Below are 27,384 nucleotides of genomic sequence, written 5' to 3' on the forward strand. Positions count from 1 at the left end.
CTCCATTCCAGCCCCCCCGTGCTCCGTTCCACGCCCCCCGCGCTCCGTTCCACCCCTCCCGCGCTCCGATTCCCCCCCCGTGCTCCGATCCCCCCCCCCCGTGGTCCCCCCCCACCCTATCATACTTACCGATCCAGCCGTGGTCCCGTCCGTCTTCTCCCGGGCGCCGCCATCTTCCAAAATGGCGGGCGCATGCGCAGTGCGCCCGCCGAATCTGCCGGCCGGCAGATTCGTTCCAAAGTGCATTTTGATCACTGAAATATAATCTATCTCAGTGATCAAAATAAAAAAAATAATAAATCACCCCCCCCTTTGTCACCCCCATAGGTAGGGACAATAAAAAAATAAAGAAATTTTTTTTTTCCACTAATGTTAGAATAGGGTTAGGGGTAGGGTTAGGGGTAGGGCTAGGGGTAGGGTTAGGGTTAGGGGTAGGGTTAGGGTTAGGGCTAGGGGTAGGGGTAGGGGTAGGGGTAGGGTTAGGGTTAGGGTTAGGGTTAGGGCTAGGGTTAGGGCTAGGGTTAGGGTTAGGGTTTCGGTATGTGCACACGTATTCTGGTCCTCTGCGGATTTTTCCGCTGCGGATTTGATAAATCCGCAGTGCTAAACCGCTGCGGATTTATGGCGGATTTACCGCGTTTTTTTCTGCGCATTTCACTGCGGTTTTACAATTGCGATTTTCTATTGGAGCAGTTGTAAAACCGCTGCGGAATCCGCACAAAGAAGTGACATGCTGCGGAATGTAAACCGCTGCGTTTCCGTGCAGTTTTTCCGCAGCATGTGTACAGCGATTTTTGTTTCCCATAGGTTTACATTGAACTGTACACTCATGGGAAACTGCTGCGGATCCGCAGCGTTTTCCGCAGCGTGTGCACATACCTTTAGAATTAGGCCATGTGCACACGGTGCGGATTTGGCTGCGGATTCGTAGCAGTTTTCCATCAGGTTTACAGTACCATGTAAACATATGGAAAATCAAATCCGCTGTGCCCATGGTGCGGAAAATACCGCGCGGGAACGCTGCGTTGTATTTTCCGCAGCATGTCAATTCTTTGTGCGGATTCCGCAGCGTTTTACACCTGTTCCTCAATAGGAATCCGCAGGTGAAATCCGCACAAAAAACACTGGAAATCCGCGGAAAATCCGCAGGTAAAACACAGTGCCTTTTACCCGCAGATTTTTCAAAAATGGTGCGAAAATATCTCACACGAATCCGCAACGTGGGCACATAGCCTTAGGGTTAGGGTTGGAATTAGGGTTGTGGTTAGGGTTAGGGGTGTGTTGGGGTTAGTGTTGTGGTTAGGGGTGTGTTGGGGTTAGGGTTGTGATTAGGATTATGGCTACAGTTGGGATTAGGGTTAGGGGTGTGTTGGGGTTAGTGTTGGAGTTAGAATTGAGGGGTTACCACTGTTTAGGCACATCAGGGGTCTCCAAACGCAACATGGCGCCACCATTGATTCCAGCCAATCTCGTATTCAAAAAGTCAAATGGTGCTCCCTCACTTCCGAGCCCTGACGTGTGCCCAAACAGTGGTTTACCCCCACATATGGGGTACCAGCATACTCAGGACAAACTGCGCAACAATTACTGGGGTCCAATTTCTCCTGTTACCCTTGTGAATCTAAAAAAATGCTTGCAAAAACATAATTTTTGAGGAAAGAAAAATGATTTTTTATTTTCACGGCTCTGCGTTGTAAACGTCTGTGAAGCACTTGGGGGTTCAAAGTGCTCACCACATATCTAGATAAGTTCCTTGGGGGGTCTAGTTTCTAAAATGGGGTCACTTGTGGGGGGTTTCTACTGTTTAGGCACACCAGGGGCTCTGCAAACGCAACGTGACACCCGCAGACCATTCCATCAAAGTCTGCATTTCAAAAGTCACTACTTCCCTTCTGAGCCCCGACGTGTGCCCAAACAGTGGTTTACCCCCACATATGGGGTATCAGCGTACTCAGGAGAAACTGGACAACAACTTTTGGGGTCCAATTTCTCCTGTAACCCTTGGGAAAATAAAAAATTCTGGGCTAAATAATTATTTTTGAGGAAAGAAAACGTATTTATTATTTTCACGACTCTGCATTATAAACTTCTATGAAGCACTTGGGGGTTCAAAGTGCTCACCACACATCTAGATAAGTTCCTTTCAGGGTCTAGTTTCCAAAATGGGGTCACTTGTGGGGGGTTTCTACTGTTTAGGCACATCAGGGGCTCTGCAAACGCAACGTGACGCCCGCAGAGCATTCCATCAAAGTCTGCATTTCAAAACGTCACTACTTCAATTCCAAGCCCCGGCATGTGCCCAAACAGTAGTTTACCCCCACATATGGGGTATCACCGTACTCAGGAGAAACTGGACAACAACTTTTGGGGTCCAATTTCTCCTGTTACCCTTGGGAAAATTAAAAAATTCTGGGCTAAATAATTATTTTTGAGGAAAGAAAACGTATTTATTATTTTCACGGCTCTGCATTATAAACTTCTATGAAGCACTTGGGGGTTCAAAGTGCTCACCACACATCTAGATAAGTTCCTTTGGGGGTCTAGTTTCCAAAATGGGGTCACTTGTGGGGGGTTTCTACTGTTAAGCCACATCAGGGGCTCTGCAAACGCAACGTGACGCCCACAGAGCATTCCATCAAAGTCTGCATTTCAAAACGTCACTACTTCACTTCCGAGCCCCGGCATGTGCCCAAACAGTGATTTACCCCCACATATGGGGTATCAGCGTACTCAGGAGAAACTGGACAACAACTTTTGGGGTCAAATTTCTCCTGTTACCCTTGGGAAAATAAAAAATTGCAGGCTAAAAGATCATTTTTGAGAAAATAATTTTTTTTTTATTTTCATGGCTCTGCGTTATAAACTTCTGTGAAGCACTTGGGGGTTCAAAGTCCTCACCACACATCTAGATTAGTTCCTTTGGGGGTCTAGTTTCTAAAATGGTGTCATTTCTGGGGGATCTCCAATGTTTAGGCCCACAGGGGCTCTCCAAACGTGACATGGTGTCCGCTAATGATTGGAGCTAATTTTCCATTTAAAAAGCCAAATGGCGTGCCATCCCTTCCGAGCCCTGCCGTGCGCCCAAACAGTGGTTTACCCCCACATATGGGGTATCAGCGTACTCAGGACAAACTGGACAACAATATTTCGGGTCCAATTTCTCCTATTATCCTTGGCAAAATAGGAAATTCCAGGCTAAAAAATCATTTTTGAGGAAAGAAAAATTATTTTTTATTTTCATGGCTCTGCGTTATAAACTTCTGTGAAGCACCTGGGGGTTTAAAGTGCTCAATATGCATCTAGATAAGTTCCTTGGGGGGTCTAGTTTCCAAAATGGGGTCACTTGTGCGGGAGCTCCAATGTTTAGGCACACAGGGGCTCTCCAAACGCGACATGGTGTCCGCTAACAATTGGAGCTAATTTTCCATTCAAAAAGTCAAATGGCGCATCTTCTCTTCCGAGCCCTGCCGAGTGCCCAAACAGTGGTTTACCCCCACATATGAGGTATCGGCGTACTCGGGAGAAATTGCCCAACAAATTTTATGATCCATTTTATCCTACTGCCCATGTGAAAATGAAAAAATTGAGGCGAAAAGAATTTTTTTGTGAAAAAAAATTACTTTTTCATTTTTACAGATCAATTTGTGAAGCACCTGAGGGTTTAAAGTGCTCACTAGGCATCTAAATTAGTTCCTTGGGGGGTCTAGTTTCCAAAATGGGGTCACTTGTGGGGGAGCGCCAATGTTTAGGCACACAGGAGCTATCCAAACGCGACATGGTGTCCACTAACGATGGAAATAATTTTTCATTCAAAAAGTCAAATGGCGCTCCTTCCCTTCCGAGCCTTACCATGTGCCCAAACAGTGGTTTACCTCCACATGTGAGGTATTGGTGTACTCAGGAGAAATTGCCCAACACATTTTAGGATCCATTTTATCCTGTTGCCCATGTGAAAATGAAAAAATTGAGGCTAAAAGAATTTTTTTGTGAAAAAAAAGTACTTTTTCATTTTTACGGATCAATTTGTGAAGCACCTGGGGGTTCAAAGTGCTCACTATGCATCTAGATAAGTTCCTTGGGGCGTCTAGTTTCCAAAATGGGGTCACTTGTGGGGGAGCTCCAATTTTTAGGCACACGGGTGCTCTCCAAACGTGACATGGTGTCCGCTAAAGAGTGGAGCCAATTTTTGATTCAAAAAGTCAAATGGCGCTCCTTCCCTTCCAAGCCCTGCCGTGCGCCAAAACAGTGGTTTACCCCCACATATGAGGTATCAGCGTACTCAGGACAAATTGGACAACAACTTTCGTGGTTCAGTTTCTCCTTTTACCATTGGGAAAATAAAAAAATTGTTGCTAAAAGATAATTTTTGTGACTAAAAAGTTAAATGTTCATTTTTTCCTTCCATGTTGCTTCTGCTGCTGTGAAGCACCTGAAGGGTTAATAAACTTCTTGAATGTGGTTTTGAGTACCTTGAGGGGTGCAGTTTTTAGAATGGTGTCACTTTTGGGTATTTTCAGCCATATAGACCCCTCAAACTGACTTCAAATGTGAGGTGGTCCCTAAAAAAAATGGTTTTGTAAATTTCGTTGTAAAAATGACAAATCGCTGGTCGAATTTTAACCCTTATAACTTCCTAACAAAAAAAAATTTTGGTTCCAAAATTGTGCTGATGTAAAGTAAACATGTGGGAAATGTTATTTATTAACTATTTTGTGTCACATATCTCTCTGGTTTAACAGAATAAAAATTCAAAATGTGAAAATTGCGAAATTTTCAAAATTTTCGCCAAATTTCCGTGTTTATCACAAATAAATGCAGAATTTATTGACCTAAATTTACCACTAACATGAAGCCCAATATGTCACGAAAAAACAATCTCAGAACCGCTAGGATCCGTTGAAGCGTTCCTGAGTTATTACCTCATAAAGGGACACTGGTCAGAATTGCAAAAAACGGCAAGGTCTTTAAGGTCAAAATAGGCTGGGTCTTGAAGGGGTTAATATTGTTTCTTTTTTCTTTTGTTGTTTATTTTGTGATTTTTAAAAAAATATTTTCAACATTTTTTAAACCATTTTTTAAATTTTTTTACATTGTCCCAGGATGGAATAATCAACTTTACACTGACTGATTACTGATCTAATACTCTGCAATTCTTTTGCATTTTAGGGCATTAGATCTGTGAATCAGGGAGAAGATGTGTCAGCTGCTGCTCTGAGCAGGAGCTTAGAGGCCACCGTCTTTGGGTGACCCCGGCCATCTTTTGATCCAGGGTGACCATGTAGACCCTAGACACAACACAATCGCAATTGCATCGTGCAAATGGCAGCAGATGCCCATCGATGCCCATCAATAATAATAATAATTTTATTTCTATAGCGCCGACATATTTCCCAGCACTATACATTTTAGAGGGGACTTGTACAGACAATAAAATACATTAGAGCATAACAATAATCACATAAATCCACAGATACCAAGAGGAATGAGGGCCCTGCTCACAAGCTTACAATCTATGAGGAAACAGGGGAGACACAAGAGGTGGATGAAGCGGCATCAGAGGGGTTAAACGCCCTCAATTCCTACTAGCACCGATCGTGGGCATTGCTTGATAGCGGCGGTGGTCAGCATGACCCCGTGCGATTGCCAGGAAATATATGTATGGGGGTTTGCGGGAATGCAATTCCCGTTGTGCTGTACATACACTGTGCATGTCGAGAAGGTGTTAAAGATGCAGCCATTTCTTTTTTTCTTCACTTTAGTTTTTTGTCTGCCCAACAATAAAAAGCCATAACTTTTTAATTTTGAAGAGATGTTTTTTTTGTGTGTGGTGCCATTGTAATTACTGAAGAACATACTGGAAAACAGGAATAAAAATTATTTGTTGGCTTTAATTTCACCATTATTTAATGATGTTCACTTTGCAGGACAAATAACCTCAAATAACCTGATAACTTTGTACTTTGGGTCAGTATGATTATGGCAATACCAAATGTATGTGGCTTTACGAATGTAAAAGCATTAAAAAAAACTTGTTTCTGTTGCTGGAGTTTGTATGTGAGTCTTGTTTTTTGAGGGTAAATTGTAGATTTTATTAGTATAATTTTAGTGTGCGAATGGCTATTTTATCGCTTTTTATTACTTTTTTGAAGAGGTAAAATTAATCTGGCCTTTTTGTTAACGTGTTCGCCAAAGAAGAAAGACTATTATGATAGTTTATTATCTTGGACAATTAAGGACATGGGTATGGCAAATTATTTTTCTTTTTTAAAATTAAGTAAAAAAAAGTATGTTATCTAAAAAAATGAATATTTTTTTTTGTAGGAGTTGTAGTTTAATATTTATTTTTACTATTTTGTTAACTATTTTTGTTATATATTTTTGCAGTTGAAAACACTGAAATACTGCAGTTTATTGGACATCAATGAACTAGTAACATTGAAGACATGGGGTCCTTCAGTAAGTTCCCAACTGCAATAACAAACCATCGTCACCAGGGAGGCTATTCACCACATCTGACTTTTGCAACTATCTCAATACAACTCCTGCATGAACGTGCTGTACTATTGGCGGACCTATCATTGGTGCAACCTGTGCAGCCACACAAAAGCCTAAGAGGTACTACCAGCCCCAAATTAGCTAACAGCTTCTCTCATAGACAAAACAATTGTACTGCAAAGAACCCATACTGTATATTGTTCTTGCACAGAGGTCCTTTGCTATCTGTGTCCGCAACGGCATCATACAGTACTTGTATTGTAGATGTCACTGAGGTAATCCAATTTAGTCCATGTAAACGTCAGTTTTACCTATGTTTTATATTATAATATTCACGTTTAGTGTTTTATTATTATTATTATTATTATTATTATTATTATTATTTATTGTTATAGCACCATTTATTCCATAGCACTTTACATGTGAGGAGGGGTATACATAATAAAACAAGTACAATAATCTTAAACAATACAAGTCATAACTTGTACAGGAGGAGTGAGGACCCTGCCCGCGAAGGCTCACAATCTACAAGGGATGAGTGTGGATACAGTAGGCGAGGATAGAGCTGGTCATGGAGCGGTTTGGTCGATCGGTGGTTACTGCAGGTTGTAGGCTTGTCTGAAGAGGTAGGTCTTGTTAGGACTGGCGGAACGCACCAAGTATAAGGTGTAATGGTATTAGGTGCGTTTGCCGTCCGAGGTCCACCGTGCAGGTGAAAACCCTGCTGCTAGTAGAGACGGACGAGATGGCGGTACAATATGAATACACACTTGGGTTAACTTCACCCAGTGTGAAGGAAGCGAACCCTGTTGAGTCACAGGGCCGCGGTACCGCACCAAGAGAATATATTTTAGAGGCACGAGAGTGCGTGCGGTGCCGCACTGGCGGACGCCACTAACCACCCAGGCTTGGGTTAGGAAAGCGCAGAGAAAGCGCACGGCGCCGCACTGGCGGTGACAGCAATAAGACGCTGTAATGTGTGTACCGTGCTGATGGCTAAGTCGGGCGCTAGGTAGCAATCACCCACCTTCCGCGAGCAGTCATACAATAGGGAGGGGATTTTAAAGAACGACTTTCACTCACAACACACACACATTTATAAAAGACAATACTAGCGCATGGCCGTGCGGCCATGCGAGGCTTAAATAGCTGCCGCATGTTTAGGACCTTCCAAAGAAGGACCAATGGAGTGCTGCAGCACCTGAGCATGTGACCCTGGATCTCCACTGAGAGATCTCGCCCTGGGCATGCTCAGAGTGCAAAGCAGGATTTAGTCCTAGCAGCTACAAGGACCTTAGCTGCAGTATCTGATCATGTGACCCTCGATCTCCACGGAGAGATCTTACTCTGGGCATGCTCAGAATGTGAAAAGCAGGACTTAGCCCCAGAAGCGTCCGCTCGCCGCTGCCCAGCACTGACTTCAATGGGAGAAGCAGGAAACGCAGCAGAAACTCTAAGCACAGAGTCAGACTTAGCGAGACGCTGGGATCGACGTCTCCGCTGAGCAAGCTCCACTGCGGCAGGAGAAGAATGGGAGACCGCAGCGGAGATGGCCCGAGATTCCCCCTGTGCAGAGGCAGGAACTCGACCCCTAACATTAGCCCCCCTCCTAGGGCCTCGCTACGTTCAAAGGCAGCAATGAGCTGCGGAGCCTGAATGTGCTCAGCAGGCTCCCAGGACCTGTCCTCAGGGCCATAACCCTTCCAGTCCACCAAATAGAATTTTTTACCACGTACCACCTTGTACCCCAAAATAGCGTTCACCTTGTAATCATCCGTAGACGAACCCGATGTCCCGGCAGATGACTCAGAAAACCGGGACATGTATACGGGCTTAAGGAGGGACACATGAAAGGTGTCGGTGATACCAAGGCGTGGAGGAAGGGCCAGACGGTAGACCACAGGATTAACCTGTTCGAGGACCTTGAAGGGACCCAAGTAGCGAGGTGCAAACTTAGTGGACTCTACACGCAGCCTGATGTTACGGGCGGAGAGCCACACTAAATCGCCAGGAGCAAAGGTTGGGGCAGGGCGCCGATGTGCATCGGCAGAGGACCTCATTCTCTCCTTTGAGGCCCGAATGGCATCCTGAGTGCGGTCCCAAATGTCCCGTGCCTCCACTGCCCAGTCTGCCACCCTGGAGTCAGCAGAGGACACGGGCATAGGCACAGGAACCCGCGGATGCTGGCCGTAATTAAGGAGGAAAGGAGTCTGACCAGTGGAGTCGGCTACAGCTTTATTAAGGGCGAACTCTGCCCATGGTAATAAAGATGCCCAGTCATCCTGCCTGGCAGAAACAAAATGTCGTAGATATGTGACCAGAGTCTGATTGGCCCTCTCTACCAACCCATTCGTCTCGTGATGATATGCGGAAGAGAGATTTAACTCAATGCTGAGAAGACGACAAAGCTCTCTCCAGAACCGAGACGCAAACTGGGGACCCTGGTCACTGACAATTTTGTCTGGCATGCCGTGTAGGCGGAAGATGTGTCTTATGAACAATGCTGCCAAGGCCCGTGAAGAAGGTAACCGTGGGAGCGGCACCAAATGCACCATTTTCAAGAAATGATCGGTAATAACCCAAATGACGGTACAGCCGCGAGACTTGGGCAAACCCACTACAAAGTCCATCCCGACCATCTCCCAGGGCCTGTCTGCCACCGGCAAGGGATAGAGTAACCCAGACGGCCGTTGTCGAGGAGACTTATTTTTGGCGCATGAGACACATGCCAGAACGTAATCTCTGACATCTTGGAGCATATGCGGCCACCAGTACGTCCTCGCCAGCAGCTCAGATGTCCTTTTTGTCCCAAAGTGTCCACCCACCCTGGAGGAATGAGCCCAAGAGAGAACCTCCGGTCGCAAATTTATGGGCACAAAAGTCTTGCCCGGAGGCACAGACTCAAGCGACACGGAGCCACGGTTCTCAACCTCTCAGAAGGAACAATAAGCCGAGGCTCTCCTTCCTCCTCCTCAGATGACACAACAGAGCGAGAAAGGGCATCAGCTCGAATGTTCTTCTCCCCAGCGAGATAATGGAGGGTGAAGTGGAATCGGGAGAAGAATAAAGACCATCTGGCCTGGCGAGAATTTAGCCGCTGGGCTGTTTACAAATATAGCAAATTTTTGTGGTCTGTGAAAGCTTGAAAGGGAAAACGAGCCCCCTCCAAGAGATGTCTCCACTCTGAGAAAGCCAATTTCATCGCTAGCAACTCCCTGTCCCCGATGGAATAATTCCTCTCCGCTGGTGTGAAGGTCTTGGAGAAGAAGAAGCACGGATGCTTCCGACCTTGAGCATCCTTTTGGAAGAGGACTGCTCCAGCACCAACGGAAGAGGCATCCACCTCCATTATAAACGGCTTATCGACATCGGGACGATGTAGGATGGGAGCGCTAGCAAAATGAGACTTAGTAGAAGAAAAGGCCCTGGAGACCTCTTCAGACCACACTTTGGGATTTGCTCCCTTCTTGGTGAGGGCTACCAAGGGAGCTACCAGAGTTGAGAAGTGGGGAATGAACTGGCGGTAATAATTAATGAACCCCATAAAGCGCTGCACCGCCTTAAGAGAATGGGGCTCTTGCCAGTCCATCGCAGCCTGTAGTTGGGCAGGATCCATAGCCAATCCCTGGGCGGAGATGATATAGCCCAGGAACGGTAAAGACTCCTGCTCAAACATACACTTCTCCAACTTAGCATAAAGAGAGTTTGCCCGTAGGAGGTCGAAGACTCTGCCAACATCTCTCCGGTGGGAGTCAATATCTGGAGAAAAGATGAGAATATCATCCAGATAGACTACAACCGAGGTGGAAAGCATATCCCGGAAGATGTCGTTGACAAAGTCTTGGAAAACGTCTGGGGCATTACAGAGCCCGAAGGGCATCACCAGATACTCATAGTGCCCATCTCTGGTGTTAAACGCCGTTTTCCATTCGTCCCCCTCACGGATGCGAATCAGGTTGTAAGCACCCTGCAGATCTAGTTTGGTAAACACCCTTGCTCCCCGAAGCCTATCGAAAAGCTCAGATATCAAGGGCAAAGGATACTTGTTCTTAACGGTGATAGCGTTAAGACCCCTGTAGTCTATGCATGGACATAGTTCCCCATTCTTCTTCTGCACGAAAAAGAACCCTGCCCCAGCAGGTGACACTGACTTCCTGATGAACCCTCTTGCCAGATTCTCTTGAATGTACTGAGACATTGCCTCCGTCTCTGGGAGAGATAATGGATAGACTCGACCCCAGGGAGGCTCAGCACCAGGCAAGAGATCAATCGGACAGTCATAAGGGCGATGGGGCGGAAGGGTCTCCGCCGCCTTTTTGGAGAACACGTCTGCATACGACAAATATTCCTTGGGGAGAGAGGATAGATCTGCGGATACCTCCGTAGTAGCAACCTGAACGCACTCTCGGTGACACCTACCCCCACATGATTCACCCCATCCCAGAATTCTGCCTGAGGACCACTCGATGTGAGGAGAGTGGTACCGTAACCAAGGTATCCCCAACAGGACCTCATCAATCCCCTCAGAAATGATGAGCAGAGATATAATCTCCTGATGGGATGGTGACATGGACAGAGTAAAAGGGATGGTCTGATGTGTTATCTGTGCGGGCAGTGTCGACCCATTCACCACTCGTACCGTTACTGGTTGAGGTAGCATAACCAGGGGTATTGCGTGACATTGGGCAAAGGCAGAAGACATGAAATTGCCCTCCGCCCCAGAATCCACGCAGAGCTCTACCGAGTGGGAGGATGAGCCTAATGTTATTGTCCCCTTAAAGGACAATTTGGAGGCAAATGTCGCCGTGTCTAGTGCACCTCCACCTACTACCACTAGACGCTGACGTTTCCTCGACCGCTGGAGACATCTGGTGGCAAGATGTCCTGACTGTTGGCAAACATGACAAACCTGGAGTGCACGAGCGGTCCGGGACTTAGATCCCGCTCGTGACACTACCATAGGCTCATGGGACTCAGGAGCGTGGACTGGAGACTCTAAAGGTTTGGCGAAGGTGGGAGCCAGCCGAAACCTCTGCCTACACTGGGCTCGCTCTAACCTCCGCTCGTGAAAACGGAGGTCAATACGAGTAGACACTGTTATTAACTCTTCCAGTGTGGCGGGAATCTCCCTAGTGGCCAGGGCGTCCTTAACATGGTCAGCCAGCCCCCTCCAAAATATAGGAATAAGGGCCTTATCCGACCACTCCAGCTCAGATGCTAGGGTGCGGAAGTGGACGGCAAAATGGCTGACCAAGGACGAGCCCTGAGTCAATGCCAACAGTTGGAGCGCCATATCATGGGTGACACGAGGTCCTAAAAAGACCTGTTTCAGAGTGCTCAGGAATAACAGAGCACTCTGCACCACATTTAAGGCAGTGAGAATCTGGAATTGCTTGCCTGAGGAGGTGGTGATGGCAAACTCAGTTGAGGGGTTCAAGAGAGGCCTGGATGACTTCCTGGAGCAGAACAATATTGTATCATACAATTATTAGGTTCTGTAGAAGGACGTAGATCTGGGTATTTATTATGATGGAATATAGGCTGAACTGGATGGACAAATGTCTTTTTTTGGCCTTACTAACTATGTTACTATGTTACTATGTTACTATGATCGCCACGCTCCCACAGCGGCGTAGCCCACTGCAACGCCCTGTCCGACAATAAAGATACGATAAAGCCCACCTTAGCCCGCTCTGTAGGGAAACGAGAGGCCAGAAGCTCGAGATGTATTGAGCACTGACTCATGAAACCCCTACAGGACTTACTGTCACCAGAAAATTTCTCTGGTAGCGGGAGGCGAGATAGCGTCGGTACAGGGGCGGCAGTGGACAAGGTAGCTGCAGCCACACTTGCAGCCTGAACAGCGACAGCAGTAACATCCACAGCTGAGGTTGAACGCTCAAGAGCCGCCAACCTTCCCTCCAGCTGCTGGATGTACCGCTGTGAACGCTGATCATCCGTCATTACTAGCCAGGCCTTGGCGCTAGTATTATGTTAGGACTGGCGGAACGCACCAAGTATAAGGTGTAATGGTATTAGGTGCGTTTGCCGTCCGAGGTCCACCGTGCAGGTGAAAACCCTGCTGCTAGTAGAGACGGACGAGATGGCGGTACAATATGAATACACACTTGGGTTTACTTCACCCAGTGTGAAGGAAGCGAACCCTGTTGAGTCACAGGGCCGCGGTACCGCACCAAGAGAATATATTTTAGAGGCACGAGAGTGCGTGCGGTGCCGCACTGGCGGACGCCACTAACCACCCAGGCTTGGGTTAGGAAAGCGCAGAGAAAGCGCACGGCGCCGCACTGGCGGTGACAGCAATAAGACGCTGTAATGTGTGTACCGTGCTGATGGCTAAGTCGGGCGCTAGGTAGCAATCACCCACCTTCCGCGAGCAGTCATACAATAGGGAGGGGATTTTAAAGAACGACTTTCACTCACAACACACACACATTTACAAAAGACAATACTAGCGCATGGCCGTGCGGCCATGCGAGGCTTAAATAGCTGCCGCATGTTTAGGACCTTCCAAAGAAGGACCAATGGAGTGCTGCAGCACCTGAGCATGTGACCCTGGATCTCCACTGAGAGATCTCGCCCTGGGCATGCTCAGAGTGCAAAGCAGGATTTAGTCCTAGCAGCTACAAGGACCTTAGCTGCAGTATCTGATCATGTGACCCTCGATCTCCACTGAGAGATCTTACTCTGGGCATGCTCAGAATGTGAAAAGCAGGACTTAGCCCCAGAAGCGTCCGCTCGCCGCTGCCCAGCACTGACTTCAATGGGAGAAGCAGGAAACGCAGCAGAAACTCAAAACACAGAGTCAGACTTAGCGAGACGCTGGGATCGACGTCTCCGCTGAGCAAGCTCCACTGCGGCAGGAGAAGAATGGGAGACCGCAGCGGAGATGGCCCGAGATTCCCCCTGTGCAGAGGCAGGAACTCGACCCCTAACAGGTCTTCAGGTTCTTTTTGAAGGTTTTGATGGTAGGCGAGAGTCTGATGTGTTGTGGTAGAGGGTTCCAGAGTAGGGGTGATACGCGAGAGAAATCTTGTATACGATTGTGGGAAGAGGAAATAAGAGGGGAGTAGAGAAGGAGATCTTGTGAGGATCGGAGGTTGCGTGTAGGTAAGTACCGGGAGACGAGGTCACAGATGTATGGAGGAGACAGGTTGTGGATGGCTTTGTACGTCATGGTTAGGGTTTTGTAGTGGAGTCTCTGAGCAATGGGGAGCCAGTGAAGGGATTGACAGAGGGGAGAGTCCAGGGAATAGCGGGGGACAGGTGGATTAGTTGGGCAGCAGAGTTTAGAATAGATTGGAGGGGTGCGAGAGTGTTAGAGGGGAGGCCACAGAGCAGGAGGTTGCAGTAGTCAAGGCGAGAGATGTTGAGGGCATGGACTAGGGTTTTTGAAGATTCAGGGTTGAGGAATGAACGGATTTGTGAAATATTTTTGAGTTGAAGTTGGCAGGAAGTGGAAAGGGCTTGGATATGTGGTTTGAAGGTGAGATCAGCGTCAAGGATTACCCCGAGGCAGCGAGCTTGTGGGACTGGGGAGAGTGGGCAGCCATTTACTGCAATGGATAGTGTTTGATGTCTATGTCTTCCTATAAATTATCCAGGAAAGTATTACACAATGTACCTAACGGTAAGCGCTGTGCTCTGACATACTTATCACATATTTCATCAAGTGTTGCGATTTCATTGAATTATGCACTGTTCTCAGAATTACGCTTTGTGTTATCCTAGTGTAACCTCATCTATGGGAGATGACTCATGAGCCACAAAATGGACTTTGGTTTAGAGATTACACGAAACTGTAATATAAGGTGAGTTACTGGAAGCCATTCTAATTGATCATTTATTTAGATTTGCAAAATGTATTATTAATAAACACTAAAAATGAAACTAAAAAGGTAATGAAATTGACAATTCCACCAGAACTACAGAGATATCTAAAGGAGCAAGACTACTCCAAGCTGTGCAAATTGTGGTGCTCTGTTGCCTGGTTTTCTGCCAGTCACTATGCCACCAGACCTCCTATGATAATGTGAGCCATCATCATAGGAGGTTGTACAGATGTGAGGGGCAGCGCCAGGGCCGTAGTCGTGGCTGAGCATATCTGGTTACATACGCCCTGGCCTCCAGCCACATATAAACATTGTCCCTTTTCTTGCATACCTTCTGCTGCACCCTCTGCACTGTTAGGGTCCCATCGGGGCTGCTGAAGTTCGGCTGCTGGTGTTGTTGAGCACAAAGAGACAGAATCCAATTCAAACTTTATACGTAGAACTTTACTAGGTTTCAATCCCAGCACGTCCACATCAGTTACAGCATCAACACATGGTACGGCATCGTTCACATCCTTTACTTTCCCTGTGCTCTTTTCTATGTCCCTCAGTACATTTCCGGGTCTTACCGCATCTGCCAGTAACGCAGCATCCTCCCTGTCCAGATTCTCTACGCTTAGGGGTTCCCTCATCCATTTCGCTAACCAGGCAAAGAAGCCACTGAAGTGCCCATGGAGGTGAGTATATATATATTTTAACATTTTGCAAAGTGTTTTGTTCAGCAGTTGACAATGTTGCTGTGGATTGTTGGATAACTAACTAGTATTGTAATCTACAGCCATTAAGAAAATCTATTTGTGAAAAATAAATCCTTATTGCCATTAAAGAGAATCTGTCACCACTCACCAGGTTTTGCTATGAAATCTGAGATCAGCATAATATAGGGCAAGGGAGCCCGATTTCAGGGATGTTTCACTCACTGGGCTGTGTGCTGTAATTTCAATACAATAAGTGTTTTATCACCAGGATATTATCACTGCCAGACTAGGTCACGTGCAAGTCAGTCCAGCTAATCTGTATAACCCCGCCCCTACCACTGAGTGTCAGCTTCCTGTATACACTGCTCACTGTCAGCAAGCTGCCAATCAGTGTTGTGGATGGGGTTGTACACAGCTCAGCAAACTCTACACATCACAAGGGCTCTCTGCCCTTACATTATGCTGCTCTCAGAATATCTAGCCAAAACCTGGTTACAGATTCTCATTAAAAGTGTTCAAATTTGAAAAGCATTGCTTCTTTAAAAAGAAAACAAAAAAAGGACATGAAAAAGCAGGGCATCTTCACCCTGGCATTATGACCCTAGGAATTCTACTAACTGACCCTAATTACTCCTGGCTGCCAGTAGACACAGCCAAGGGCGTACATAGAAGTCATGAGCCCCATAGCAGAAGTCTTAAATGGGTTTCCGCACAAAAAAAGAACGTTCAAATATTCAGAGGGGACACAGAAGAGCATATCTGACAACTCTGCAATCCTTAAAAAGATACCCCTTTCATGGGCCCCATAAAATACGATGCCACCAAATGTGTCCCCAAAACACAGTGTGATATCTCACAGGGAATTCCTTCACATTACCTTCCACATGCACAGTATGATGAACCCAAATTTCCCCCACAGTGACCTCAGTACAATATGATGGCCCACTACAGTCCTCCACACACAGTATGATGGCCTTACTCAGTCCTACCAGACAATATGATGGTCCTCCACACAGCTCTCTACACTGCATAATACCCCCCACATGGTATTATGGACCCCCACAGTCCTCCATACTGTATAATGGACCCCACACAGTATAGTAGTCCTCCACACTGTCTAATCGTCCTCACATAGACCTCCAAGCAGTATAAAGGCCCCCACACAGCAGGATCACCTCAATGAAAACAATGTACTAATTGTTTTAACAATAAAATAAAGGTACCTTCACACTAAGCGACGCTGCAGCGATACCGACAACGATGTCGATCGCTGCAGCGTCGCTGTTTGGTCGCTGGAGAGCTGTCACACAGACAGTTCTCCAGCGACCAACGATGCAGGTAACCAGGGTAAACATCGGGTTACTAAGCGCAGGGCCGCGCTTAGTAACCCGATGTTTACCCTGGTTACCATCGTAAAAGTAAAAAAAACAAACACTACATACTTACCTTCGCTGTCTGTCCCCGGCGCTCTGCTTTCCTGCACTGACTGTGAGCACAGTGGCCGGAAAGCAGAGCGGTGACGTCACCGCTGTGCTTTACGGCTGGCCGGCGCTCACAGCCAGTGCAGAGAAGCACAGCGCCGGGGACAGACAGTGGAAGGTAAGTATGTAGTGTTTGTTTTTTTTAACTTTTACGCTGGTAACCAGGGTAAACATCGGGTTACTAAGCGCGGCCCTGCGCTTAGTAACCCGATGTTTACCCTGGTTACCAGTGAAGACATCGCTGAATCGGCGTCACACACGCCGATTCAGCGATGTCTGCAGGAGGTCCAGCGACGAAATAAAGTGCTGGACTTTCTGCAGGACCAACGACATCACAGCAGGATCCTGATCGCTGCTGCGTGTCAAACTGAACGATATCGCTAGCCAGGACGCTGCAACGTCACGGATCGCTAGCGATATCGTTCAGTGTGAAGGTACCTTAAGTAAATTACTCTCCCCTCCCATTTCCCCTACTGCTCTGGTCTCAATAATGTGTGTTCTGAAGCTCTGCACAGCGGGCACAAAGTAATGTCAGAGCTACGACCAGGGTCGAACTGGCCCTCCGGGACACCAGTGAAATGCCCGATGAGCCCCATAGAGAAGGAAAAAAATTAAAAAAATAAAGGGATGCGGGCCCTTTAAAAGTACACAAGGCAGAGGCGTGCGTGGGCACGTGCACCCAGTCCCGACCCACCATCACGAGTAGGGCCGGTGGCACCACCCGGCAAACCCAGGTAAGCGCTGGGGCCCTAGGCGAATAGGGGGTGGGACACACGCTATGGGGTCTGTGAATCGGGTGTCCCGGTTCCATCGGTGGCACGGGCCCTCCTCTAATACATCTCTCCTCGTTCCCGGCAGCTGTAGTGTCTTCAGCACCCTCTGACTCTACAATGTCATTGCAGCGCCCCAGAGATCTGGTCGTTGCAGTATGACACTCTGCCGCTAAGGGGAGTTATGGTACGTCTGATGGCACTGAAGGAATTCTACTGGCCAGATATCACCCGCACACATTACACTTCACACTCCGGCCACTAGGGGGAGAAAAAGGCTTTATTTATTGGGCCACTCCTCACACTGGTAAAACTAGGGGTTGGGTAGGAAGTTAGTCAGAAGCTGACTGGGTTGGATTCAGGCAACATCCCGTGGCAGGGGGTGTTGCAGGGAGAAGACACAGGGGGGTCCCTGTCGGGCGTGGGAACCTGGCAGGTACCTAGCGAAGAGAGCAGAACGTTACGGAACCGCGCCTGCACTACCTTGCGGCGGTATCCTAAGAAAGAGACACGAAGCGAAGGGTATTGTGGAACAGTGAGAAACGAGATCAAGCACAAAGGAGAACCAGTAGGAGTCGTGCCGTGAGACCGAGGCAACATCCTACTGAGGCGCGTAGCCAGTGGCCGGAACACCGCAGAAGTAACTGACTCTAGGCCTTATTTCAAACTCCACAGGACAGTTAATTATAGGTTGGCTGTCTACCTTAAATTTCCTACGAAGACATAGGGGGCAACGCGTGGAGAGGGGCGTCTCTAGGGTCCCGGAAGAGCTCCGAGCCTTCCCGTCATACGGGTGCGTCCTAGCCATAACATACATGGGGGACGAGAAACTAGTAACATCTGGAACAAGAGAGAGAGAATTAGAAAGAACGAACGAACGAGAGCAGAAGTTGTGAGGACTATTCCGAATGCTCAGTAGGGTAGCACTACAACACACAGGCGCTAGTGGTAGGCACTGATTTCCTCCTGCAAAGGGAACTCTGGATGTGCCCATCGGACCGGCCGGTCTCAGAAAGCCCTGTTGAACGTGCTCTGGATTGAGGATCCTGAAGTCTTCAGTAAAGAGGTAAAGAGACTGCAACCTTGTGCCCTCGTTATTACCTGCACCTCACACCATCATCATCCACCTAACTGGGAAGCCCTGGGGACATACTTCACCTGTGGGAAGGTATACCATCTAGCTGCCATTCCATCACCCCAGCGGACCCCAAGCAGCGTCGGTCATCCTGACCGAACACCACAGGTGGCGTCACAAAACCTTGACAGACTCCTATCACCCTTTATTGGACGCCCCTTAGCATGGTCACGGACCGGGTCCTTCCACCGTGACAACCCCAGAACTGAGACAGAGAGGACTGGTGCCGAGTATCCTGTGGCCCTGTGTCTGGGGGCGATCCATCAACACTGCACGCTCAGTCTCTCTGTCCTGAGCACTGCTGAGTCGGGAAAGACGCTGAGTATACCACACCAGTGGCAGGAACGGGAGAGGTGAGTATTTGATTTATTTTTTATGTATGCAGCATTACTTAGGGCCCATAATGTGCATTATGAAGGAGCATTACATGGGGTCTGCGATGTGATGTATGGCGGAGCATTACATGGGGCCCATGATCTACTGTATGGAGAAGCATTACATGGGGCCCGTGATCTACTGTATGGAGGAGCATTACATGGGACCCGTGATCTACTGTATGGAGGAGCATTACATGGGACCCGTGATCTACTGTATGGAGGGGCATTACATTGGACCCGTGATGTGCTGTATAGAGGAGCATTACATGGGGCCCATGATCTACTGTATGGAGGAGCATTACATGGGGCCCATGATCTACTGTATGGAGGAGCGTTACTTGGAGCCTGTAATGTACTGTACAGAGGAGCATTTCATGGGGCCCGTGATATAATGTATGGAGGAGCATTACATGGGGCCCATGATGTGCTGTATGGAGGAGCATTATATGGGGCCCGTGATATGATGTATGGAGGAGCATTATATGGGGCCCATAACATGCTATATAGAGGAGCATTATATGCGGCCCATGATATACTGTATGGAGGCGCATTATATGCGGCCTATCATATACTGTATGAATGAGCATTATATGGGGCCCATGCTACTGTATGGAGGACTATGTGGTGCCCATAATATTGTATGGAGGACTATGTCGTGCCCATAATACTGTATGGAGGACTATGTGGTTGCCCATAATACTGCAAGGAGGACGATGTGGTGGCCCATAATACTGTATGTTGGACTATGTGGTTGCCCATAATACTGTATGGCGGATTATATGGTTGCCCATATACTATATGGAGGATTATGTGGTGGCTATATATTGTACTATACCTGTATTTCTTATCTGTGCATCAGAAATTGTGGCATGTGTAAAAGGGGCCCACTGATGCTGTTTTCCCCGAAGCCTATGAAAACCTGGCACTGACCCTGGCGACGGCGCACATCAAGATGAATGCCAGCTGCAGTTGTGACAGGGTACTCTACTCTGTGACAGGCCGTGCGTCAACGTCACATAGCAGTTATGTTAAATGGCTGCTGCAGTCTTTGATAGGCCGGCGGCCTTTCGTTGTTACTGCTATGTGACGTCAGTGCGTGGCCAGTCACAGATCAGAACACCCTGTCACAGCTGCAGTCGGCAGCCATTTTAAAGAATACGCCGAATATGAAGCCACATTAAATAAAGGGGATCATGATCTGGCACCTTACTAATAAGGGGATAACATAATTACTGTATGGAGGTCAGGATGAGGAACATACATTATTGGTTTATAGTGGAAAGTGGGGACATAATTTCTGTAGGGGCCAATCAGGGGACATTATTACAGCTGTAATTTACTTTGAGGTTACTGTCTGGATGCAAAAAAGTGATCACCTATCCTAAGGCCATGTTCACACATTCAGTATTTGGTCAGAATTTTTACGCAAACGATTAACCCCTTAAGCCCCGAGGGTGGTTTGCACGTTAATGACCGGGCCAATTTTTACAATTCTGACCACTGTCCATTTATGAGGTTATAACTCTGGAACGCTTCAACGGATCTTGGCGATTCTGACATTATTTTCTCGAGACATATTGTACTTCATGTCAGTGGTAAAATTTATTCGATATAACTTGCGTTTATTTGTGAAAAAAATGGAAATATGGCGAAAATTTTGAAAATTTAGCAATTTTCCAACTTTGAATTTTTATACCCTTAAATCACAGAGATACGTCATGCAAAATACTTAATACGTAACATTTCCCACATGTCTACTTTACATCAGCACAATTTTGGAACCAAAATTTTTTTTTGTTAGGGAGTTATAAGGGTTAAAAGTTGACCAGCAATTTCTCATTTTTGCAACACCATTTTTTTTTTAGGGACCACATCTCATTTGAAGTCATTTTGAGGGGTCTATATGATAGAAAATACCCAAGTGTGACACCATTCTAAAAACTGCACCCCTCAAGGTGCTCAAAACCACATTCAAGAAGTGTATTAACCCTTCAGGTGTTTTACAGGAATTTTTGGAATGTTTAAATAAAAATAAACATTTAACTTTTTTTCACACAAAATTTACTTCAGCTCCAATTTCTTTTATTTTACCAAGGGTAACAGGAGAAAATGGACTCCAAAAGTTGTTGTACAATTTGTCCTGAGTACGTTGATACCCCATATGTGGGGATAAACCACTGTTTGGGCGCATAGCAGAGCTCGGAAGGAAAGGAGCGCCATTTGACTTTTCAATGCAAAATTGACTGGAATTGAGATGGGACGCCATGTTGCGTTTGGAGAGCCCCTGATGTGCCTAAACATTGAAACCCCCCACAAGTGACACCATTTTGGAAAGTAGACCCCTTAAGGAACTTATCTAGATGTGTGGTGAGCACTTTGACCCACCAAGTGCTTCATAGAAGTTTATAATGCAGAGCCGTAAAAATAAAAAATCATATTTTTTCACAAAAATGATCTTTTTGCCCCCAATTTTTTATTTTCCCAAGAGTCAGAGAAGAAATTAGACCACAAAAGTTGTTGTGCAATTTGTCCTGAGTACGCTTATACCCCATATGTGGGTGTAAACCATTGTTTGGGCGCATGGCAGAGCTCGGAAGGGAAGGAGTGCCATTTGACTTTTCAATGCAAAATTGACTGGAATTGAGATGGGACGCCATGTTGCGTTTGGAGAGCCCCTGATGTGCCTAAACATTGAAACCCAACCACAAGTGACACTATTTTGGAAAGTAGACCCCTTAAGGAACTTATCTAGATGTGTGGTGAGCACTTTGACCCACCAAGTGCTTCATAGAAGTTTATAATGCAGAGCCGTAAAAATAAAAAATCATATTTTTTCACAAAAATGATCTTTTTGCCCCTAATTTTTTATTTTCCCAAGGGTCAGAGAAGAAATTAGACCACAAAAGTTGTTGTGCAATTTGTCCTGAGTACGCTGATACGCCATATGTGGGTGTAAACCATTGTTTGGGCGCATGGCAGAGCTCGGAAGGGAAGGAGTGCCATTTGACTTTTCAATGCAAAATTGACTGGAATTGAGATGGGACGCCATGTTGCGTTTGGAGAGCCCCTGATGTGCCTAAACATTGAAACCACCCAAAAGTGACACCATTTTGGAAAGTAGACCCCCTAAGGAACTTATCTAGATGTGTTTTGAGAGCTTTGAGCCCCCAAGTGTTTCACTACAGTTTATAACGCAGAGCCGTGAAAATAAAATTCTTTTTTTTTTCACAAAAATGATTTTTTAGTCCCCAGTTTTGTATTTTCACAAGGGTAACAGGATAAATTGGACCCCAAAAGTTGTTGTCCAATTTGTCCTGAGTACGCTGATACCCTATATGTGGGGGGGAAGCACTGTTTGGGCACATGGCAGAGCTCGGAAGGGAAGGAGCGCCATTTGGAATACAGACTTAGATGGATTGGTCTGCAGGCGTCACGTTGCATTTGCAGAGCCCCTGATGTACCCAAACAGTAGAAACCCCCCACAAGTGACCCCATATTGGAAACTAGACCCCCCAAGGAACTTATCTAGATGTGTTTTGAGAGCTTTGAGCCCCCAAGTGTTTCACTACAGTTTATAACGCAGAGCCGTGAAAATAAAATTCTTTTTTTTTTCACAAAAATGATTTTTTAGTCCCCAGTTTTGTATTTTCACAAGGGTAACAGGATAAATTGGACCCCAAAAGTTGTTGTCCAATTTGTCCTGAGTACGCTGATACCCTATATGTGGGGGGGAAGCACTGTTTGGGCACATGGCAGAGCTCGGAAGGGAAGGAGCGCCATTTGGAATACAGACTTAGATGGATTGGTCTGCAGGCGTCACGTTGCATTTGCAGAGCCCCTGATGTACCCAAACAGTAGAAACCCCCCACAAGTGACCCCATATTGGAAACTAGACCCCCCAAGGAACTTATCTAGATGTGTTGTGAGAACTTTAAACCCCCAAGTTTTTCACTACAGTTTATAACGCAGAGCCGTGAAAATAAAATTCTTTTTTTTTTCACAAAAATGATTTTTTAGTCCCCAGTTTTGTATTTTCACAAGGGTAGCAGGATAAATTGGACCCCAAAAGTTGTTGTCCAATTTGTCCTGAGTACGCTGATACCCTATATGTGGGGGGGAAGCACTGTTTGGGCGCATGGCAGAGCTCGGAAGGGGAGGAGCGCCATTTGGAATACAGACTTAGATGGATTGGTCTGCAGGCGTCACGTTGCATTTGCAGAGCCCCTGATGTACCCAAACAGTACAAACCCCCCACAAGTGACCCCATATTGGAAACTAAACCTCCCAAGGAACCTATCTAGATGTGTTGTGAGAACTTTGAACCCCCAAGTGTTTCACTGCAGTTTACAACGCAGAGCCGCAAAAATAAAAAAAATCTTATTTTTCCCACAAAAATGATTTTTAGCCCCCCACATTTTTATTTTCCCAAGGATAATAAGAGAACTTGGACCCCAAAAGTTGTTGTCCAATTTGTCCTGAGTACGCTGATACCCCATATGTTGGGGTAAACCCCTGTTTGGGCGCACCGGAGAGCTCGGAAGGGAAGGAGCACTGTTTTACTTCTTCAACGCAGAATTGGCTGGAATTGGGATCGGACGCCATGTCGCGTTTGGAGAGCCCCTGATGTGCCTGAACAGTGGAAACTCCCCAATTCTACCTGAAACCCTAACCCTAATCACACCCCTAACCCTGACACACCCCTAATTCTAATACCAACCCTAATCCCAACCGTAAATATAATCCAAACCCTAACCCTAACTTTAGCCCCAACCCTAACCCTAACTTTAGCCCCAACCCTAACCCTAACTTTAGCCCCAACCCTAACCCTAACTTTAGCTCCAACCCTAACCCCAACCCTAACCCTAGCCCCAACCCTAACCCTAGCCCTAACCCTAGCCCTAACCCTAGCCCTAACCCTAGCCCCAACCCTAACCCCAACCCTAGTCCCAACCCTAGCCCTAACCCTAGCCCTAACCCTAGCCCTAACCCTAGCCCCAACCCCAACCCTAGCCCCAACCCTAGCCCCAACCCTAGCCCTAACCCTAGCCCTAACCCTAGCCCTAACCCTAGCCCCAACCCTAACCCTAGCCCTAACCCTAGCCCTGATGGGAAAATGGAAATAAATACATTTTTTTAATTTTATTAATTTTCCCTAACTAAGGGGGTGATGAAGGGGGGTTTGATTTACTTTTATAGCGTTTTTTATATCGGATTTTTATGATTGGCAGCCGTCACACACTAAAATACGCTTTTTTTATAGAAAAAAAGTTTTTGCGTCTCCACATTTTGAGACATATAATTTTTCCATATTTTGTTCACAGAGTCATGTGAGGTCTTGTTTTTTGCGGGACGAGTTGATGTTTTTACTGGTAACATTTTTGGACACATGACAGTTTTTGATCACTTTTTATTCTGATTTTTGTGAGGCAGAATGACCAAAAACCAGCTATTCATGAATTTCTTTTGGGGGAGGCGTTTATACCGTTCCGCGTTTGGTAAAGTGGATGAAGAAGTTTTATTCGTCGGGTCAGTACGATTACAGCGACACCTCATTTATATCATTTTTTTACGTTTTGGCGCTTTAATACGATAAAAGCTATTTTATAGAAAAAATAATTATTTTGGCATCGCTTTATTCTCAGGACTATAACTTTTTTATTTTTTTGCTTATTATGCTTTATGGCGGCTCGTTTTTTGCGGGACAAGATGACGTTTTCAGTGGTATCATGGTTATTTATATCCGTCGTTTTGATCGCGTGTTATTCCACTTTTTGTTCGGCGGTATGATAATAAAGCGTTGTTTTTTGGCTCGTTTTTTTTTTTTTCTTACGGTGTTCACTGAAGGGGTTAACTAGTGGGCCAGTTTTATAGGTCGGGTCGTTACGGACGCGGCGATACTAAATATGTGTACTTTTATTGTTTTTTTTGTTTTTTTAGATAAAGAAATGTATTTATGGGAATAATATTTTTTTTTTTTATTTATTTATTTAGTAATTTTTTTTTATTTTTTTTTACACATGTGGAAATTTTTTTTTTAACTTTTTTACTTTGTCCCAGGGGGGGACATCACAGATCGCCGATCTTACAGTTTGCACAGCACTCTGTAAGATCGGCGATCTCATTCATCGCTGCAGCGTTACCAAGTGCCTGCAGGCGACCCGGAAGTGCTCCCTGCAGGACCCGGATGCAGCCCCGCGGCCATTTTGGATCCGGGGACTGCAGCGAGAAGACGCTCGGTACACGGTGAGTACATCACCGTGTACCGATCGTCTCAGGAAAGCCCGCAGGGAGCCCCCTCCCTGCGCGATGCTTCCCTGTACCGCCGGCACATCGCGATCATGTTTGATCGCGGTGTGCCGGGGGTTAATGTGCCGGGAGTGGTCTGTGACCGCTCCTGGCACATAGTGCCGGATGTCAGCTGCGATAGTCAGCTGACACCCGGCCGCGATCGGCCGCGCTCCCCCCGTGAGCGCGGCCGATCGCATATGACGTACTATCCCGTCACTGGGAATTAAGTCCCAGGTCACCTGGACGGGATAGTACGTCATATGGGATTAAGGGGTTAATGTATGGATATGTTTTTAGAAGACACTTTTTATTCATGTTAAAGTGGACCTGACACCTGGCACATGCTGCCCATTTGAGGGGCAACAAGTATCAGGCCTTGGCTGTATGAACTCAGCCAGATATGTTTGAATCTGAACAGTTGCAGTGTTCCAGAGAAAAACATACTTTAAAAGCCGTCAGTGTTTCTCACCACCAGCTACCCTGGATTGACGGGTCTCTACCTACGTGCACATATTGGGAGTTGATTGCTTTATGAACCCAAAGTTCTTCTTCAGCAGGGACAAATTACATTTTTAAGTACAGTCTGGAAGTGCATTGGGGATTGAAGATGCACTTATAGCTCCTCAGCCTCCGCTGTGTTCCCTATCTAGAATCACTCTCCCCTGGCTCATTGACAGGTCAGTGGTTAGTGTACCAGAGAAATCAACTTGTCAGTCAGCCAAGGGAGAGTGCTGCTAGTTAAGGAACACAGTAGAGCATGAGAAGCTGTAAGTGCATCATGACTGCCCAATGCACTTCCAGAATGAACTTCAAAATGTGATTTCTCGTTTCTAGAGTAGCACTTTGGGGTCATAAAGACATCAACAGGCTTATCTTTTTATAATGATACACAGTCTAATTAATGGAGGGTTTTCTTTGGGGGGATGGGCAGGTAAAGATTGCTGACAGGTTAATTTTAGTGAAAATCATTATTTTTCACAGAATTCTTTTAACCTAGTTTGTATGAATAATTTTGATATAACATTAGTTATGTTTTTATCTGCAAAACGTTTATTCCCATTTTATCTATAGACTTCCTATACACAATGTAAGCGTTCGAAAAACAAAATACTAACAAAAAATGTCCAGAGAGAAATCCCTTACCTGAAATTACAGATGACGAAGGAAACAGTTTACCCTATGATTAAGGCACGTTTCATAATAAGGTTTGTGAGCAATAATTAAGCCTACTTTATAAAGGTCCATGGGTCGCGGAAGTAGTTGCATTTCTTAGTCTCTAGGCACATTTCCACAGTATTCAGATAAGGCTTCCACTGATTTGAACATGTGGCTTTCTTTGGTTATGTGTGACCTTTATACAGATATCCGATTTATTAGCTTTATTAGTTCAATTTGATAACAGAAGATTCTTTTTACTGCACATTAATGATTAAAGTATTTAAAGACTGAATATGTGACACCCACAGGAGACTTTCTTTAACCAGTTGTTAATTATATCAAATTTTGGAATCAGGGTCTCTGCCTATATATATATTGGCAAAAACGTGGTGACAAATTATGTTTAAGAGGTGCATGCTACTTAATTAATTTGGAGCATTTTTCTAAGAGGCAGCTGCCAAAAATGTTACTCCAATCACTGACTGGAATAGGATTTCTGCTGTACAAAACGCCTGCAGTTTTCATTACTTGGACGGACGGGCATGGCTGTGTCTCATTTCACCCCGACTCTCCCCCAGTTCTGCCCATTTCGGCAGAGCTGATTCAAATTGATGTGAAAATGCCAAAAGTAGCAAAATGTGTACAAAACACCACGTTGCACAAAAAGTTTTCGACTTAATTCAGGCTTAAAAGCTTTGATTCATCGACCCCTTATGTCTGCTAGATTGAGAGCTAATTATTACACGAGTTCTCTGAAGTTAGATTCACATGAGCCTCACCTAACAGAGGGAGACCCACGCCTTTTTCACCTTCTGTTAGGATTTCTACTTCCAATAGAGTTCTAGTCCTCTTCCTCTCTGAAGAGACAATTTGCATATTTCCCAGAGGAGCATTGCGGCTTTAAGTCTCCTCATCTCGACATGCTTATCATGTCACTCTCCACAAGGAGAAACGATACTTCTTGGATCCCGGTCAGACGCCTCTCAATCAGCCAAACCAGATCTCCACTTTGCACTGATGAGGGGCAGTACCCCGAAACACAGTGTCTGCAAATTGAGATCTGGTTTGGCTTTTATCCTAAGTCATGTGACAAGGCTCGTTAAAGGGTCGACATTGACTGTTAATACTGTTA

The 27,384-nt window shown here is 46.1% G+C and overlaps 1 protein-coding gene across 1 annotated transcript in view; it reads right to left on the reverse strand.

Annotated features, from left to right (window-relative positions):
* MTTP (microsomal triglyceride transfer protein) overlaps window positions 1–27,384 on the reverse strand; it is a 158,476-nt gene that overhangs the window by 82,145 nt on the left and 48,947 nt on the right. The gene's annotated exons all lie outside the window — the stretch shown is intronic.

This window comes from Ranitomeya imitator, chromosome 1, assembly GCF_032444005.1.
Source record: "Ranitomeya imitator isolate aRanImi1 chromosome 1, aRanImi1.pri, whole genome shotgun sequence".
NCBI classification, from domain to species: Eukaryota; Metazoa; Chordata; class Amphibia; order Anura; family Dendrobatidae; genus Ranitomeya; species Ranitomeya imitator.